At 48.4% G+C, this 17,280-nt stretch overlaps 1 protein-coding gene across 2 annotated transcripts in view; it reads right to left on the reverse strand.

Annotated features, from left to right (window-relative positions):
- FGFR1 (fibroblast growth factor receptor 1) overlaps positions 1 to 12,021 on the reverse strand; it is a 132,751-nt gene extending 120,730 nt beyond the window's left edge. Inside the window, exon 1 of one of the 2 annotated variants that reach the window (XM_084804050.1) lies at positions 11,560 to 12,021. The gene's annotated coding sequence lies outside the window, so the exon portion shown is untranslated. The remainder of the gene's footprint in view (positions 1 to 11,559) is intronic. The other variant, XM_084804049.1, reaches the window with a different exon arrangement.
- Positions 12,022 to 17,280: the final 5,259 nt, after the last annotated feature.

A 17,280-nucleotide genomic window follows, 5' to 3' on the forward strand; every position in this document is an offset into this window, starting at 1 on the left:
CCATTTTTGCAAGCAATTTTCCCAAGTATATACCCTTTCGTATGTTCTTTTCCTGAATGTATGTATGCATTTTCTGATTTAAGAACTTGTTTCAGAATTCGGAGAAGTGCAAGAACCGAAGGATGATTGTGTCCCAGTTCATACAAAACTTCAGGAAGTACAAATTAGGTTGGTTCATATTAAAATGCAAACCATACAGATTTCTCCACCATTCCTAGTTTTTGGCGATCTGCATTGAAACTAAGCCATGGAACCACCCCACACAAACAACTTCAATAAAGGAAATTTACCATCCCATAATGCAAAATCACCTTCTCTTTCATATACACCCTAATCCCAAACTATTCGGACCACCACTTCTACAAATAAGGCCTGACCTATATATATGCAGAAGACTGAGCAAGCCAGTGTGGGGATAGTGATTAGACCAGGTGTGCTCATGGGGGCCCCAGGGCTTTAGCTACGCGATAGAGCCCCTGCTTTGCATGCAGAAGGTGCCAGGTTCAATCCCCGGGATTTCTAGGTAGGGCTGGAAAAACTCCTGCCTGAAACCCCGGAGAGCCATTGCTGCCAATCAGTGTTAACAAGACTGGGCTAGATTAAGGATGTCCATTGCTGGGAAATATGGCCCTGTTTGGGCTCACCAGATTTCTGTTATGCCCCCGACTTGGCTTGCATTTGCAAGCTGAGTTGAGGGTTTCTTCCCAAAATCTGGGAACTTTTTCAGTTTTTTAAAAATTAGTGTAAAAAGCAATTTGCACAACTTGCAGCTGCAATTTGCACAGATTGTAACTGCAATTTATGTAAATTGCTATATATGCAAATTTTTTAAACCCCCCAAATCCACAAACTGGCCCGACTTGATGCACATTCAGCTGCCCCAGCTTGTGGGAAAGCAAGCCGAAGTCCGGGGAGCTGAGCAGATGAAAGATCAGCAAGCTCCACCCTCTGGATGGATTCCTCCAACATCCCTAGGCTAGGCAGACTAAAGGTCTGACTCAGTACGAGGGCAACGTCCTGCGATCCTAATTGCAGCCAACCATGGGTGCCTTGGACTCACCACCACGGAATTCTCGATTTATCTGGGACAGCTGTTGTTTTCAGACCCCTTTCTAGAGGAAATGCCCATCTTTGACCAGTCCTGTCAAGGAGCTGGGCTTCTCCCCTTTTTCGCTTTGCAAAGCACATCGATAACTTAATTAACATTGAAGCCCTATGGGTAGGCATCAAAATAGCCCCCCCCATACTTTTACACAAGCTTCCCAAGCTGTACTTCCTCAGCCCCCAGTGCCTGAACCTTTATTCATTGAGCCACATGGGGCAAGTCAAAGATGATCTAGAAAACCTCCAGGAATATCTGAACGCTGGTCAAGCAAAATTAAAATGGTTTCACAATTTCAAGAGCTAAAGAAATGAACAAATCAAGCCTGACTGAATTAAACAAAGAGAGATTTAAAGGAACTAAAAATCCACTTCTACAAAATTTACATGCCTCATAAAATGTTCTAAGACATAATCTTATGCTGCAGAAAGGCAAACTTTAAAAGAAGAGATGGCTAATTAACATTTGATTTGTTCCCAACATTTTAAAATTGAAATACGTCTTACTGAAATCAATGGGATGTATTTCTAGGTAACATATTTACAATCAGAGTTATGATCTGATGGTACCTGGCATCTTTCCTTATGAGTTCTCAGCATTGTATAATACCCATTTTGAAAAAGTTATACATAGCATATGGAAATAAAATGGGCTCAGGGAGGAAAAAAGCTTGAAGATTTGAATCCAGCATTTTGAAAAACACACACCAATTTTAATTATACTTCTGCATTAAAAAAAAAAAAAACTCACAGAGGCACACAGCATCCAGTTTCTTAAGCCCAGGACTATGTAGTACTGTGCCAAGATAACACAAATTTTACCCCAAGAAAAACTAAATTACAATCTGTATGAAGTATATAAATTAAACAAATTTACTTATACTGCAATCAATGTCTACTCAGAGGTAAGTCCCATTGAGTCCAATGGAGTTTACTCCCAGATACGTGAGCAGAGGATTGCAACCTTATGAAGAATACTTACATATATTATTTAATTATTTTGCATAATTCTATTAGAGAGGGGCAAGACACTATTGCTTGACAATAAAGCCTCACCCCTGACCATGGGGAACAAATCTTACCCAACCCTCCCCTTTGGGTTTTGAGGTTACATCAGACCCTGGACATACACTTTCCAGCTTATCTTTGCAGCCTTAAAGACTGGAAACTTGCTTAAAGAAACAGAACTAACACTGCAATCCTAGGCATGTCTATTCAGAAGGAAGCCCCACTGAGTTCAATGGGACTTACTCCCAGGTAAGTGTATATAGGACTGCAGCCTAAGCTTCTCAAAATGTCGGAGGAAAATCACTGGTAGTGCACATGCTTTGCACTCAGAAGATCCAATAACCCACCCACAGCATCTCCCATTATAAGTGACACTGCCGGTTAGAGAGCTTCGGCTATTGGGCAGTATAGAAATGAAATAAATAAATAAATAGATAGATAGATAGATAGATAGATAGATAAGGCAGTACTGGAGTAAATGGACCGATGGCATGACTCAGTATATCGCTGTCTCCTATGAATCCTCCATTTTTGCATGCAACACCCACCCACACCCACAAAGCCCAGTTCAAGGTGATCATGGTAAAGGAAGCTCTCAGATTTGAGCCCAACAGAGCTTGAGGAAAATCTTTGTCACATATTCCTTTTAAACTTCATCTTACTCATGGCCCCAGACTCACATCCTGCTTAGTCAAGGTGTATGAGTACTAGTCCACTCGCACTGAACGTCTGAAATGATGCCATTCAAAAGCATTGCCTTTGAGGAAATGCAAGATGGCATATGAAAGTTACTTCTGTGTGCTTGACCTTGCACCTTGAAAACAATGCAGTGATTACTCGAAGCCAACATGGATTTGTCAAGAACAAGTCCTGCCAGACGAATCTGATCTCATTTTTTGATCAAGTCGCCTCCCTTGTGGACCATGGGAATGCTGTGGACATCATATACCTCGACTTCAGCAAAGCTTTCGACAAAGTGCCCCATGGTATCCTGATGAGCAAACTAGCTCAAAGTGGGCTAGATGAAACAACGATCCAGTGGATCCACAGCTGGCTACAGAATTGGACTCAAATAGTGCTTCGCAATGGGACCTTCTCCAACTGGGGAGAGATAGCGAGTGGGGTACCGCAGGGCTCAGTCCTGGGCCCAGTGCTCCTCAACATTTTTATTAATGACTTGGAGGAGGAGGTGCAGGGAATGCTGATCCGATTTGCAGATGACACAAAATTGGGCGGGACAGCTAATACTTTGGAAGACAGAAACAAAATACAAAGTGATCTGGATAGACTGGAGCGCTGGCCAGAAAACAACAGAATGACATTTAATAGGGATAAATGCCAAGTTCTGCACCTAGGAAAAAGAAACCAAAGGCACAGTTACAAGATGGGGGATACGTGGCTCAACAACACTACAAGCAAGAAGGATCTTGGAATTGTTGTCGATCACAAGCTGAATATGAGCCAACAATCTGATGTGGCTGCAAAAAAGGCTGTATTAAGAGAAGCACAGCTTCCAAATCTCAGGAAGTACTAGTTCCCCTCTACTCAGCACTGGTTAGGCCTCATCTGGAGTACTGTGTCCAATTCTGGGCACCACACTTTAAGAAGGATGCAGACAAACTGGAGAGGGTTCAGAGGAGGGCAACAAAGATGATCAGGGGACTGGAAACAAAGCCCTATGAAGAGAGACGAAAAGAACTGGGCATGTTTAGCCTTGAGAAGAGAAGACTGAGGGGAGATATGATAGCGCTCTTCAAGTACTTGAAAGGTTGTCACAGACAGGAAGGCCAGGATCTCTTCTCGATCATCCCAGAGTGCAGGACACGGAATAATGGGCTCAAGTGACAGGAAGCCAGATTCTGGCTGATCATCAGGAAAAACTTCCTGACTGTTCGAGCAATACGACAATGGAAGCAATTACCTAGGGAGGTGGTGGGCTCTCCCACACTGGAGGCGTTCAAGACAAGGCTGGACAGCCATCTGTCAGGGATGCTCTGACTTAGATTCCTGCACTGAGCAGGAGGTTGGACTCGATGGCCTTGTAGGCCCCTTCCAACCCTACTATTCTATGATTCTATGACCTGGGATGGCTCATTGACATGAGACTTACCATGTTGATGCTGGTCACCAAGCGATGAACGTGTGTGTCTGAACCAGTCACTTGCAAAGAGAAGAAGCTTCGAATTAGAAGGAAACTAAAAAGGCATACCAAGCCAACAAACCCCTCGCCAAGAAGCAGAAGAGTCCGTCTGCCAGCCTCCTCGACCCATAGACAAACCCATGCAGTTTAGACCAGACCCAGCCAATTCCTATATTCTTAGGGGCCAGCTGGTTCTTAGAAATGCAGTACAATCCTATGCATGTCTACTCAGAAGTAAGTCCCATTGAGTTCAATGGGGCTTACTCCCAGGTAAGTGGATATAGGATTGAGGCCTTGGTCAGGTGACTGGAACTATCCAGCCCCTTCACAGAAGGTTACAACTCTATAATAACTTCAGCATCACTTGGAAGTAGGCATTTCAGAGATATGGAACTGCATGTTTGGATGGTACGAGGTCACTGACAGGAGGGAAGGACTAGGGAAGAAACTGCTTCCTGAGAAGTCTCCCCAAAATGAGGCAGATTGGCAGATTAGTCCTCTGCCCTTCTAGAATTTATTTATTTAGGGTGCAATCTTATTGATCGCGTCCTCAATGATCGGAAGCCCTCAAACCAATGCAGGGCATAAGAAGCACCAGAGGAGACCTTTGCCTCCCCGTCCTCCCACCCTGCATTTTTTGCTAGACAGGCTTTTTTGCCCGTCTAGCTGGGGTGCTTTGGAGGGAGAGGGAAGGAAGCTGGAAAGGCCTCAGGATAGCTTGCATGTGACCTCTCCAGTCTCCTCCCCGCCCTGCCCATAAAACACCCCCATTTCCCCTCTCAAAGGTTGCTTTTTGGACCTTGGAGAGCAGCCAATGCAGTTCTTTCCAAGCCAGCTGCAAGGAGGTGGCAGGGGGGGGGGTAGTTCTCTGACTCCCCGTTCTGAGGTTGGAGCACTGTCTCTGACCTTGGAAGGGGGACTCCAAATAATCCTATGGCCCCGCAGATGATGCTACCTTATTTATAATCCCACCTTTCCACTACAAAATAGGGCTTAAGGAACAATAACAAGCAAGATAAAATACAAAATTATAATTAAAAACCCATTAAAAACCCATCAAACAAGTGAACAGCACCCACCTGCTAAATACTACTTTAGCTTAAAAGTCAAATGCCTGTCTAAATAAAAACTCCACTTTGTCTGCAAGTGGAAGGACAATGAAAATGGAGCTACCCTGGCCTCCCTCAGCCAGGGGTTCCAGATCTGGAAGCAGCCACTGAGAAGGTTCTCTCATGCATTCCTGCCAAATATGCTGCCAACAGTAGCAGGACAGAGAGAAACAGGCCATGTCGGATAGCGATATTATAATATTTAGGTGAAACAAACAGAGGTACCACTGCTTTCTTTTGTGATATGAAAAACTGTGAGCAATAACACCTTGATTAAAATTGGGCAGGGATATTAAAGGTCTTTCTACACAAGGCTGCTAATCTGCCACATCTACTTCCGGTTTTGTCGCAGAACTGAGCTCTGAGCATTACACGAGCAGCGTTTCCTTTTGTGCTTTTCTGCTACATAACCTCTAGGTGGCATTGTGGTATAGCAGAATGGCGCAAATACACCAAATGACATCACACTTTCTTTTGCCAATTAGAAATAATAACCATTTCCCCTGCTCTAAAAAAACTTGCGGAAAGTGCTTGTTTACAAAGAGAAGTAAAACTAGAGGCTTAGGACGTCGTATAAAGAACCCATACACAACCATGAGCAGAGAATGACGAGCACACAAATGTCTCATGTAAAAAAGCTCTAAGTACCACTGTTTCTGCAGCTGCGCTCCAAGTTACCAGGTGACCATGTCTGAACAATGAGGACCCTGCACAATCCATTTCAATTGGAACAGGAGCCTTGATTGAGAGCATCTCTTGTGTCCCTGCTTCGCTGTTTGTGAGAAAGTAACAACACCAATCTGTTCTGGCTGGGAAAACAAAACTAACCTGCAAGGTACCAGTGAAACAGAGATGGACGGCAACTCCCAACATCCCTCAGTAGTGGCTACGCTGGCTAGGCTTGCAGTCCAACAGCATCTGGGGGCCACACAACCCTCTCCCCCGCAGTAAAGAGAATTGTTGTTGCTTTGATTCCAAGAATAGGAAAACTAGAAAATGGGCATTGGCACAGTTGTTATAGGAGCAATACATGCCAATGGAAGAGGGGGAACTTTGAAATATCCAGAGAGGTTTTTGTCTCACAGAAAGGAAAAATGTAGGAGATGTTCAATTTATGCAAGATGTTGCAACAGCTCATAAGCCTTAGCTGGCTAATATACTGTATACAAACCCTACTTCTCTTGCAAAATCTTACACCAGACTACCATCTAAGCACCTTCGATGACTAAAGCTCAAACCCTGGACATGTTTACTTGGAAGGAAACCCCACTGATCTAAAACTAAGCTCACTTTCATGGGTTTGGATTTCAACCTCAATTTTTTTTCAAAGTAGTCTGAATCTGTATAGAACTAGGAAACAGCTACCTCTCCCATTCTGCCAGAAAGAGAGAGAGGGAGTACTATCTAATTCAGAAGCTTGAGTACTACATACTATTTCCACCAAAATAAACAAGTTCAACAGGAGTGTCATCTGCTCCATAAATGTTTGGCTCTGAGCTTTTTGATGGACACAGGAAAGAGGGGCATATAGACAGCATATAATTAGCAGCAGTATCTGCATCTCAGCATTTAAAGGACAAGCAGTGCTTTCCAGAGATGCTTGCTCTTCATCCAGAAACTCAGCACAACTCCCAACTGACTTATAATCTGAGGGCCGGAGTTCACCAGCTCTAACCACCACCACCCCAGTTTTGGTTTCCGTTCCTTAAGAATGAGGGGAGCCCCCCTTCTCAATGTGCTATGATGTCCCTTCCTTCACCACCAGGCCTCCTTTCAGAGTCTCCCCTGAACCTCTTCAGCTTTCTTTACTGCTCCATCACAAACCAGCTTTGTCCTACCCTCTTGCTTGTCAATTGCTAGGCTCTTCCCACCCCACAGGTAAAGTCTTCCCCACCTTGGCGCCCTCCTGACATATTGGACTACAACTCCCTGGCTGGGGGTGATGGGATTTGTAGTCCAACACATCTGGAGAGCACTAGGCTGGGGAGGTCTACCATAGCTTTTCTGGGTAAGGATCTCATTGTGTCGATATTCTGCCCAGCACCGACTGTACAGTTAGCACTGAAAGATTGCCACAAACAGGAAAAAAACAGCAGCATTAGCAATAATGGTACTTTGGCTGTCCCAGGCCATGATCCAAAGCAGCTTCCCCCAACCTGGTGCTCTCCAGACGTGTTGGACTCCAACTCCCATCACCCCCCAGCCAGTATGGTGATTACAGAAGTTGCAGTCCTGACACATCTGGAGAGGATGTGGGGAAGATGGACCTCAGGGGATTCCTTCCATAGGCACTGATGGTTGCTGGTCACTAGCTACAGAACACACCAGCCTGAACGGGAGCTGGAGGGAAGTGTTGTTGTAGCAGGAGCAGACAGGCTTTTGCAGCTAGCCGACAAGAAGCAGTCTGGGGACGGGGAGGCTGCAAATCCCTGCTTTTGAGGAGAACTGGTGCAACTTTAAATAGCACCGTCTGCCCAGTGTGTATCTCCTTCCCCGTTGTTTTTTTTTTAATAAGCCAATATAACAAAAATGACATAAATCTCCAGTGCTCCTTCACGACAAGTAAACTGATCCTATAAAAGGCAGCAACAATCTGGAACGCCCGACACAGGGAAGCACAAAATAGTATTAAGACACCTGCTAGTTACTTGTCCAGTGCTCCTTTCCATGGCAGAGGATGCAGGACTGAGGCTGAATTCCAATGCACATATACTAGAGTCAGTCCTGGTGAACTCAGCAGGACTGACTGACTTTTGACTTACATCTGCACAACACGTGATCGTGCCTCATCTAGGAGATGAGGCACATGCCCAAAGGAACAGCCATCAGTCTGTAAACAGCTCCAGAGGGGTAGTGGCACCAAGCCTCATGCAGCAAAGAGCCTTGCGGCACTTTTGACAGATTGATTGCAACACAAGCGTTTGTGGACAAAAGAGAGACAGTGTGGTACAGCGGTTAGAGTGCTGGCCAGGAGATCTGAATTCTAATCCCCCCTCAGTCATGAAGCTCACTGGGTGACTTTGGGTCAGTCACTAACCCTCAGCATGAACTACCTCGGAGGGTTGTTGTGAGGATAAAATGGAGAGGAGGACATAAGAACATAAGAACAGCCATGCCGGATCAGACCAAGGGTCCATCTAGTCCAACATTCTGTTCTCACAGTGGCCAGCCAGCTGTTGACGGGAGACCCACAAGCAGGACACGACTGCAACAGCACCCTTCCGCCCATGTTCCCCAGCAACTGGCTCACTGCCTCTGATACTGGAGGTAGCACACAGCCATCAGGAGCAGTAGCCACTGATAGCCTTCTCCAGGAGTTTGTCCAACCCCCTTTTAAAGCCATCCAAATTGCTGGCCCTCACTACATCCTGTGGTAGCGAATTCCACAGTTTAACTATGCACTGGTGAAGACGTCCTTCATTTTACCTGTCCTGAGTCTCCCACTAATCAGCTTTATGGGATGATCCCAGGTTCCAGTATTATGAGGAAAGGGAGAAAAATGTGAGCCACTTTGGGTTCCTTGCAAGAGGAAAACAGGTGGGATATAAAGGTAATAAAGAAGCCCACTCTGTTCTTACATATTTGGGCTTTACACTCAAATGACACTGACCTATCAGTGGAACCAATTACCTAGGGAGGTGGTGGGCTCTCCCACACTGGAGGCATTCAAGACGAGGCTGGACAGCCATCTGTCAGGGATGCTCTGCCTTGGATTCCTGCACTGAGCAGGGGGTTGGACTCGATGGCCTTGTAGGCCCCTTCCATCCCTACTATTCTATGATTCTATTGTATGCCTTCCATTTCATGGCTTTGGGGCCCCACGGATTTTGCACTCTGCCCCCGCTCACAGCCCACATTGAGGATGATGCTGTGTGCAGCTGATGGAAGTGGCTCAAGTCCAGCCCTCCCCATCATGGTGCCCCCTCCAGATGTGTTGGGACAGCAACTCCCATTGCTCCTAGGCAGCAATGCTACAACAGCCATGCTGGCTGGGGATGATGGGAGTTGCAGTCCAACACATCTGGAGGGGGCACCATGTCGAGGAAAGCTGCTGCAGTCAACGAAAGCTTACAATGTCACAACGAATCCGTTGGCGCCACAAGGCTTTTTGCTCTTTGAACAACGAGAACATTCTCTCCTCCCCGTAAATGCCTGCACAAGCCTGGCGTGCCGTTCAAGCCAAGCGTGGTGGAAGGCAGCAAGGAAGGGGCTGCACTCCATCCTCTGAGCAGCCTTAAGAGTCTGCTCTTCCGCTGCTCAGCAAGACACAGGAATCAGAGGGTGCCTTGATGCCTCCTCACGCATACTCTGCACTGTCTTGTAAACAGACATGCACCGCTACCCACCCCACCCCTCCAGGGCAAACAGACTTTAAATTTTAACAGGTGTCAGCATGCCGCAAAGTCCATTTCTTGGATCAGCACAAACAGCACACACAGCCACAATGAGCAATACAGCATCAATGAGCTTCATCAGCAACTGGTTTAACCAGGGGAAATTCCCCCAACCTGGTGTCTAGAGCCCTCACTGTGTGGCAGAGTGGACCAGCACCAAGTCCCACTGCCACAGTGACCACTCCTTCCATGCACCCTACTTGCCTTCAGGTCAGCAACTAGGAGGGTGGGTGGGCAGGCAGGCAGGCAACAGGTATTCATGGGGAGGGGATGTGATCCTGGGGGCTCCTGGACACCAGCCGCATACACAAGACCACATATTTCTTGTTCTGGATTAGCTAATGGGTTAGTTAATCCAGAACAACAGCCACCCAGTAATGCTGTCAATAACAACAAACCAGGAGCACTTATACAGCGTCAAGCGGGTTGATGGTACTGTTGGACACAGCCTTCCCCAATCTGACACCCTCCAGCTAGGCCAGACTACAGCATGGCTGGGGATGATGGGGGTTGTAGTCTGGCCCATCTGGAGGGCATCTGGTTGGGAAAGGCTGCTGCACAAAGTTAAATAAAAAAAGGAAGATGCAAACCCCTGCCCCCGAGGAGTTTACAATCTATGTTCTGATCTTGGACAAGAGACAGCAGAGGGAAGGAACAAGGCAAAGGTAACAAGAGACACATGTAAGGCAAAGACAGTTATCGCCACTTCCTTTTCACTGGAGTTACTGTTTAACTGTGAAAGTAAAGGCTTCGATGGACATTACATCCCCCTACGTCACTCATTAGGATTTCTGTTTAAAATTCAGAAAATACCGCATCTTTTATTCCCCCCATTTTAGCAACTTAATCCACAAACACAGGTTGAGCGTTAGTAAAAGAGTGCCTCTGGGCATGCAGAGAGTGCCCTCCCCTCTCTTCAAAGCACCACAAGCTCATCAGCTGTAAGCCAAGAAAAGAAGCCAAGTGCCAAGCAGAGAGGCCAGCCCCCCCTCCCCGCTTCGTCCTTCTTCACCACTCTGACCACAATGACGGCGGGTGGGTGCCGGGAGTGTCCGCACCGCCCAAGCAACGCATCGGATACACCCCCCAAGAATTGGGTCCAGCCATGCCTTTCCCCCAAAGCCCTCCAGATGCTTTGGACTCCATCTCCCATCAGCCACGGCTGGGGTGATGGGCGTCGTAGTCCAACATTTCTGGGGGGCGCCAGGTTGGGGAAAGGCCAATCCAGCCAATATGCCCTCCCCCTCCAACATACGTCCGTTTCAACCAGACATGCACCCACGCTTGGACAGGGCTAGGCATTTTTCTGTCCCGTCCCGTCCCCCCAGCCCCGCTCCTACTCAGATCCGAGCAGCAGCAGCCGCCGCCGCTCCTCCCTCCCCCGCACCGGAGAACCAGGAGACTGGCGCAAGGAAGCCGCCGCCGCCGCCGCCGAGTCCCTCGAACCGCCGGGAAAGGCGGGGAGCGGGGGTGGCTGGCTTCCAAGAGGCCCCAGAGCCGCCCGCTCTGGCTGCACCGCCAGGCGCCAGACGCCGGGGGCGATGGAGAGGCCCTGGCTCAGCTGGAAAGTTTGCCAGCTTTTCTCCCCCGCGTGCCTCCTCTCCCGCGCCCCCCCGGCTAACATGTCCCGGGGAAAAGACCGGATCGAAACTGGGGGGGGGGGCGCGTCCCGGCACGGCTGGTCGGAAACTGGGGGGTCCGGCCCACGCGCCCCAGAGCCCAAAGCGGAAAGTTTGGGGGAAAGTTTCTCCAGGCGTCGCCGGCCGAGCGCTGCAGCAGCCCCCGCGCGCCCAGGAGCCGGACTTACCGCGCCGTCGTGGCCCCGCCCGGGGGGGAGATTCCGGGGGGGAGGTCCGCCCTCTCCGCTGCCTCCGGCGAGTGCGGCCGCAGCCCCGACAGGTCCCGCGGGGCGCCCCGCGAATCGGCCAGAAGCGCCCAAACGCAGCGCAGCCCGGGGAAGACAATGGGCGGGCGGGCGCGCGGTCCTCTTCGGCTCACAGCCCCGGCTCCATGGGCGCCGCAGACGCGCAGCACCGGCTCGCAGAAGGGGCGCGCGCGCTCCCCCCGCCCTGGACGGCGGCCGGGCTCGGCAGGCGACGCGTCCGAGGCGGCGGCGGGGCGCGCTCAGCGGCGGCTCTCCGGCGTGCGTTCTGGCTCTTGCTCCGGCAGCCGGTGCCCAAGGCGCAGCGCTTTCCTGCCCGGAGCCGGAGAGCGGCGGCGGCGGCGGCGGCAGCAGCGAGCGAGCCGGCTGGAGTCCCACCCAGCCCTCCAGGCCGGCCCCGCCCCGCCTCGCCTCGCCTCGCCTGGCCTGGCCCCGCCCGCTCGCGCCTCCGTCTCCCGCTCTCCCGCGCCGCAGTGCCGGGGCTGCTCCTTCGCCGCCGGCCGGATGGGGACGGGGGTCTGTCCGGCGCTCGCTTTGGCCGGCGGAGGCTCCCTCTCCCCGCCCCTCTCCGCGGGAGCCTGTGCGCGTCGCTTTCTCGCGAGGAACCCCCCTGGATTCCACGGCGCTTCTCCTCAAGACAGAGGCTTGCGCCTCCCCGGTAGCTTGACCCAGGCCCGTAGCCAGCCCAAAAGTTCGGGGTGTGTGGGGGGGGGAGACCAAAAAAGTAAGGGGGGGGAATCATCTGGTTTTGAGGCCTCTCAAAGACAGAATTGTAAAAAAAGAAAGAAAGAAAAAAGTTTGTAAAAAGAAATCAGGGGCGGGAGAGAAAATTTAGGGGGGCAGCCCCCCAACCCACTCCTGGGTACGGGCCCGGCTGGACCCCCATGCACGGGAATTGCTCGCAAGTAAGACCCGCTCCCCATGGAATGAAATGGGATTCATTTATTCTCAAATAGGCCCTGCTAAAATCCTTCAGCGCAGGGACCTGTTTTCGTACTGTAAAGCACATCCATTACGGTGATCTATAAATGGGGGGGGGGGGCAGTTCATCTGGTTTGCGGGCCTTTTAAAGACAAAATTGTAAATTGTTTTTTAATCGTTTGGAAAAAAAGGGAGGCAGAGAAAATTAGGGGGGCAGGCACTCCCAGCCCACTCCTGGCTATGGGCCAACCCCTATGCATATGAATTACTCAGAAGTAAGACCCCCCCCATGGAATTACATGGGATTTACTCTCAAATGCGCCCAGGGTTACTACCTCCCTGCTGTCTGAGAGTGTAAATCCCTCAGGGCAGAGACCTGTCTTATTGTAAAGCACATCCATGATGGTGATATATAAATGGTGATGGCAGTGATCACAGCCTTCCCCAAATTGGTGCCCTTCAGATGTTGTATGAAACTCCTATCGCCCCCAGGCAGCATTGGCCATGTTGGCTGGGGATGCTGGGAGTTGTGGTTCAATGTAAGAGAAGGCACCAGGTTGGGGAAAGGTAAGTAAACATACGGCATTTGCAACTCCTGCAGCCCTCCTTCCTAGGTATGTGTATTCAGATAGGTTTTTGTTTTGTTTTTACGCTATGGAGCCAGTGGTACAGCTGGGTCATTTTAGGCCCTGAACTTAAGGTGCAATCCTATGCAGGTTTAGACTTTTTTCTGTCTAAACCTGCATAGGATTGCACCCTTAATGGTTTGGCAGGGGCGGGGCAGGTTTTAATACAACTTCAGTTGTGAAGCACATAACTTGCCATTCTCTCCCCACCCTTTAAACTGCTTCTACATTCCTGACATGTTAGAACAACAAAAACAAAATTGTTTCCCAAGCCTGATTAAAACAAGAAGAAGCAAGCCTCTGAGCATGTGCAGTTTTGCATTTTAAACTCACTGAAACCATAGCACTACAGAAATAAAATGGAGTTGGCTTCTGCCCTTGCCACTCTCTTGGGTGGGCCCCTTGGGCTGTGGGAGTCCTGGACATTCGAACTAACTTCCGGTGGAACTACCTTTCCTGTGCAGATACTTACATGAGGATACCCTCATTGAACTCAGTGTGGTCCCTATTTCCGTGGCAGTCCAATCCTGCACATGTTTCTTCAGAGGTAGGCCCCACTGTGTTCAGCAAGACCTACTCCCATGCAAGGGAAGCCATAAGCTATGCCGTGCAGGGCCACCCAAGACGGACAGGTCATGGCAGAGAGTTCTGACAAAATGTGGTCCACTGGAGAAGGAAATGGCAACCCACTCCAGTATTCTTGCCAAGAAAACCCCATGGAACGTATCACAAGGCTAAAAGAGATGACGTTGGAAGATGAGCCCCTCAGGTCGGAAGGTGCCCAATATACTAATGGGGAAGAGCAGAGGGAATTTCCAAGTAGCGCCAGAAAGAGTGAAGCGGCTGGGCCAAAGCCGAAAGGACACTCAGCTGTGGATGTGTCTGGTGGTGAAAAGAAAGTCCGATGCTGTAAAGAACAATATTGTTTAGGAACATGGAATGTACGATCAATGAATCAAGGTAAGCTGGAGGTGGTCAAACATGAGATGGCAAGATTGAACATCAACATCATGGGAATCAGTGAACTAAAATGGACAGGCATGGGCGAATTTAATTCAGGTGACCATTATATCTACTACTGTGGGCAAGAATCCCTTAGAAGAAATGGAGTAGCACTCATAGTCAACAAAAGGGTGGGAAAAGCAGTACTGGTTTACAATATCAAAAACGATAGAATGATCACAGTACGAATCCAAGGCAAACCATTCAACATCACAGTAATTCAAGTCTATGCCCCAACCACTGATGCCGAAGAAGCTGAGGTTGATTGGTTCTATGAAGCCCTACGACACCTTCTAGAAGTAACACCAAAAAAAAGATGTCCTCTTTATCATAGGGGACTGGAATGCTAAAGTAGGATGTCAAGAAATCACCGGGATAACAGGCAAGCATGGCCTTGGTGTACAAAATGAAGCAGGACAAAGGCTAATAGAGTTTTGCCAAGAGAACACGCTGATTATAGCAAACACTCTTTTCCAACAGCACAAGAAGCGACTCTACACATGGACATCACCAGATGGTCAGTATCAAAACCAGATTGATTATGTCCTTTGCAGCCAAAGATGGAGAAGCTCTATACAGTCAGTAAAAACAAGACCTGGAGCTGACTGTGGCTCAGATTATGAGCTTCTTATCGCAACATTTCAGCTTAAATTGAAGAACGTAGGGAAAACCACTAAACCATTCAGGTATGACCGAAATCATATCCCTTATGAATATACAGTGGAGGTGAGGAATAGATTCAAGGGATTAGACCTGATAGACAGAGTGCCTGAGGAACTATGGACGGAGGTCTGTAACATTGTTCAGGAGGCAGCAACTAAATCCATCCCAAAGAAAAAGAAATGCAAAAAAGCAAAGTGGCTGTCTGATGAGGCTTTACAAGTAGCTGAGGAAAGAAGGGAAGCAAAAAGCAAGGGAGAAAAGGGAAGATATACCCAACTGAATGCAGAGTTCCAGAGAATAGCAAGGAGAGACAAGAAGGCCTTCTTAAATGAACAATACAAAGAAATCGAGGAAAAAAAACAGAATGGGAAAGACTAGAGATCTCTTCAAGAAAATCGGAGATGTCTAGGGAATGTTTTGGGCAAAGACAGGCATGATAAAGGACAAAGAAGGCAGGGACCTAACAGAAGCAGATGAGATTAAGAAGAGGTGGAAAGAATACACAGAAGAACTATACAGGAAAGATCTTCATGTCCCTGATAGCCATGATAGTGCAGTCACTGAACTTGAGCCGGACATCCTAGAGAGTGAAATCAAGTGGGCCTTAGGAAGCATTACTAACAACAAAGCTAGCGGAGATGACAGTATTCCAGCTGAACTATTTAAGATCCTAAAAGATGATGCTGTTAAAAGTGCTGCACTCAATATGCCAACAAATTTGGAACACTCAACAGTGGCCACAAGATTGGAAAAGGTCAGTTTACATTCCAATTCCAAAGAAGGGCAATGCCAAAGAGTGTTCAAACTACCGTACAATTGTGGTCATTTCACATGCCAGCAAGGTTATGCTCAAAATCCTACAAGCTAGGCTTCAGCAGTATGTGAACGAAGAACTGATTGGTTCAAAATTGGGAAAGGAGTACAACAAAGCTATATATTGTTGCCCTGCTTATTTAATTTATATGCAGAGTACATCATGAGAAACGCCGGGTTGGATGAATCACAGGTCGGAATTAAGATTGCCAGGAGAATTATCAACAACCTCAGATATGCAGACGATACCACCCTAATGGCAGAAGCGAAGAGGATCTAAAGAGCCTGTTGTTGAGGGTGAAAGTGGAGAGTGCAAAAGCTGGTTTGAAACTCAGCATTAAAAAAACGAAGATCATGGCATCTGGCCCCATCACTTCCTGGCATATAGAAGGGGAAGAAATGGAAGCAGTGACAGATTTTATTTTCTTGGGCTCCAAGATCACCGCAGACGGTGAGTGTAGCCATGAAATTAAAAGACGCTTGCTCCTTGGGAGGAAAGCTATGGCAAACCTAGACAGCATAGTAAGAAGCAGAGACATCACCTTGCCGACAAAGGTTCGTATAATCAATGCTATGGTTTTCCCAGTAGCAACATCTGGCTATGAGAACTGGACTATAAGGAAGGCTGAGCGCTGAAGAATCGATGCTTTTGAACTGTGGTGCTGGAGAAGACTCTTACGAGTCCCCTGGACTGCAAGGAGGTCAAATCAGTCCATCCTAAAGGAAATCAACCCTGACTGCTCATTGGAAGGACAGATACTGAAGCTGAAGCTCAAATATTTTGGCCACCTAATGTGAAGAGAAAACTCCCTGGAAAGGACCCTGATACTGGGAAAGATTGAAGGCAAAAGGAGAAGGGGACGGCAGAGGATGAGATGGCTAGATAGCATCACCGATGCAATGAATATGGACTTGAGCACACTGCAGGAGGGAGCGGAGGACAGGAAGGCCTGGCATGCTATGGTCCATGGGGTCACGAAGAGTCGGACACGACTGAACGACTGAACAACAACAACAACTCCCATGCAAGCAAATAGCATTTAATTCAATAAGCCTTACTTCCAAACAAACATGTTTACGAACAAATCTTACTATAGGAAAAAGATTGGAACCAGTTAGCCAGGGGGAAATTTTCCCAAAGGCAGGTGCTGGGTGAAGCTGACAGCTGCCTAGCATTGCTGTACGCATGTATTTAGAATTACATTTCCACCCCACTTCTCCTTAACTCAAATGGTTTACAACATACTCTTGAAGTTCTCTCTCTTAATCCCAGATGTATGGAGGCTGGTCAGCGATAAAGGGAAGGCACTTTGCATGTGCTGAAAGGCACTGCCTTTATGATTGTTCTTTAGGCTTGGGGGCTTGAACTCTAGCACTGAGAAAAGGGCTAAGCCTTGATGCTCCCTGGGGGAGGGGGGGTCGTAAGCAGCCCTATCCACTGTATATTTAGCGAGACCTGTGAGTGTGTGCTAGATTGCCACTTCAATGTGTTTCAACACCAAACTTCCTCTTCTAAGGTTGCCACCTGGAGTGAGGTGGGGAGCGGATGGAAAGCTCTTATGCCTTTTATGGCTGTACAACAGGCCAAAATATAACAGGTGAAGCTTTTCTGGTCAGCTGC

Source organism: Heloderma suspectum, chromosome 6, assembly GCF_057233095.1.
Source record: "Heloderma suspectum isolate Gila_16-S chromosome 6, 16-S_ref, whole genome shotgun sequence".
NCBI classification, from domain to species: domain Eukaryota; kingdom Metazoa; phylum Chordata; class Lepidosauria; order Squamata; family Helodermatidae; genus Heloderma; species Heloderma suspectum.